Source organism: Seriola lalandi, unplaced genomic scaffold (genome assembly GCF_002814215.2).
Source record: "Seriola lalandi dorsalis isolate HSWRI2012SDOR001 ecotype SW California unplaced genomic scaffold, Sedor1 jcf7180002052926, whole genome shotgun sequence".
NCBI classification, from domain to species: Eukaryota; Metazoa; Chordata; class Actinopteri; order Carangiformes; family Carangidae; genus Seriola; species Seriola lalandi.
In genome coordinates, this window is record NW_019523479.1 from 2,079 (window position 1) to 4,662 (window position 2,584).

Genomic DNA, 2,584 nt, shown 5'->3' on the forward strand with positions numbered 1-2,584 from the left:
AAGAAATAATCATTCAGTTATGGAGGAGCTGTGGGGCTGTCAGCTTCACTGAAGCAGAGAGAAAACGATGTGAAGATATCTACATACAGCATGGAGATCAGCTGTCACTTTGAATGGTCTTTAATTTAACACTCAGACCGCTTCACTGCTGTGATCAGAACACCTCTGCTCTAAAGAGGAAGGATAATCCACAGTTTGTCTGTGTGCAGGTGTGTTGTAGTGCATTGATAACTAATTAAACTAATAAGTTTATTTATTTAAATCTTTCTATTGGGGATACAACAATGCATATAACACATATACATATATATATATTGTTTGTTAGCAGGACCATCACCCAGGTCCTTAAAGAAGACCTTGACATCGCGAATACACAAACACTGTCTCTGTTTAGAAAATAACACAATTAATAAATTATAATGTATAAATAAATATATCAATTATATAAAACATACAACATTCAAATACTTATAAATATTTATTTGTATTAACTAATATAAATAAATAAAAATAATATAAAAAACCTAAAGAGTAAATAAAGGAAAAATGAATAAATTAATGAATAAATAAGATATTCGTATTTATTTTTCTTTTAAAGTTGAAGTGGTTTTATTTTACGTTTCTTCTTGTCAACAAAGACCAAAGCCAACAAACAATGGATCCTAATAACACGTGTTTATCTGAAGCCTGATTTATTTTAGCGCCACTGTCCTGAAGCTTCAACACACATCGAATGAATGATGAATCACATGAACACACTGTAGTTCATTCATCATCCTGCTGCTCCACTTCAGAAATGTGGAGTAATCCGCCTCTGAAAATAGTCCCCAACAAATTCAGCAGATCAATATAGAACAATATTAACATTTCAGAAAATTTTAGATAAACGAAAATCAGTGAACATAATATGTGTCGTATGTTATGGTGAAAACAAACTGTTGTGGCAGCATCACGGTTTTGTATTATACAGAAAATCAAGGTGATAAGTGACATTACATTATTATGATAATGGAAAAAACAAGATTAGCATTAGTCCAAATACTTTTCAATTTGAAAATACATGCGGGCCGGGTTATGTACCTGAACATTTTGATTGGTTGTGGGAGGATGATATGGACAGACAGACAGACAATAACAATAATTAGATGAGTCCACTTCCTCTGGCTGAGCTGTTGTACAGCCTGATGGCAGTGGGAACAAAGGATCTCCTGAACCTCTCTGTTCTGCAGTGAGATGAGACGTTTGCTGCAGCTGCAGCTGCTTCTCTGTCCTGCCAGAATGTTGTGGAGAGGATGTTGGTATTGTCCAAGATGGCCTCCATCTTACATTTACAGTCTCTCCACAACAGTCCTGACTTCTGCCAAGCACAGTAGGAGTATTATTTTACACAAGGCAAATATAATATATAATGTATGAGGAAGATATTAATGACATTATGTAAAGTGTGAACACATTTTAATCTTCTGTTTGGACACTGCAGGCAGACGTTATGATGAGCTTTAAACTGTTCAGGAAGCAGCAGAGACAGAATCTCAATGTCAGACTGGCGGGAAAACCTGCTGCCATTTTCATTTTACAGAAGAACAATTTTACTGTAAATGTATTTATTTAAAATCAGCCAAACATCAGTGACACATGTTAACGCATCATCATCAAGTGTAATATCCCACTGAGAAGTAATGGTGATGTCTCTAAATCATGGAATATAATTGGTTCAGGTGGATGATTTGTGCGTACATGCTGATTCAGATGACATCACTATGACATCACTATGACATCACTATGACAGCGGTAACTTCACTTTGTTGTTTGAGCTGCGACTCTTTCTTCCTGCTTCAATTAAAGTCACATCTTCAGATATTTGAATGCAGCTAAACAGGCACATCCCCAGGTCTAAAGTGTGTGTGTGTGTGTGTGTGTGTGTGTGTGTGTGTGTGTGTGTGTGTGTGTGAGGACAGGGATTGTAGAGCTCAGCTCAACGTCTTGCAGGGACACTTGAGCAGTGTGTGGGAGGCGGAGCCAGTCCCGCAGTCTTACATAAGAACAGATATTATGGCGTCTAATTCAGCTGCTTTTCATTCGCCTTCTCTCTTTCTGCACATAACCCACTTACAGACAGTCAGTCAGCACAGCAACAGACCCCCCAACACACACACACACACACACACACACACACACACACACACACTCTGTCATCACCCTCCTCCCTCAACAGACACATCTGAAGTGTTTCTCCACCTGATACAGAACATTTAAGTTCAGACTTCAGTGGAGGATCTGTCACATTAATGCAACAGTCACAGAAACAAACTGAATCAGGATCAGGATCTGAATCAGGATCAGGATCTGAATCAGGATCAGGATCTGAGTCAGGATCAGGATCAGAATACTTTATTGATCCCCAGGAGGATATCAGGTTACGTTACAGTGGCTCAAAGAATAGAGGAGTAAGATTATAAAGATAAAAAGATAAAATATAATCATAAAATGTAAAAATATGTTCTTACACTCAGATAAATGAATGAAAAGTAGAAATATGTGTCACTCCTATTGAAAGGTGACAGTTAAAATATACAATATAAAT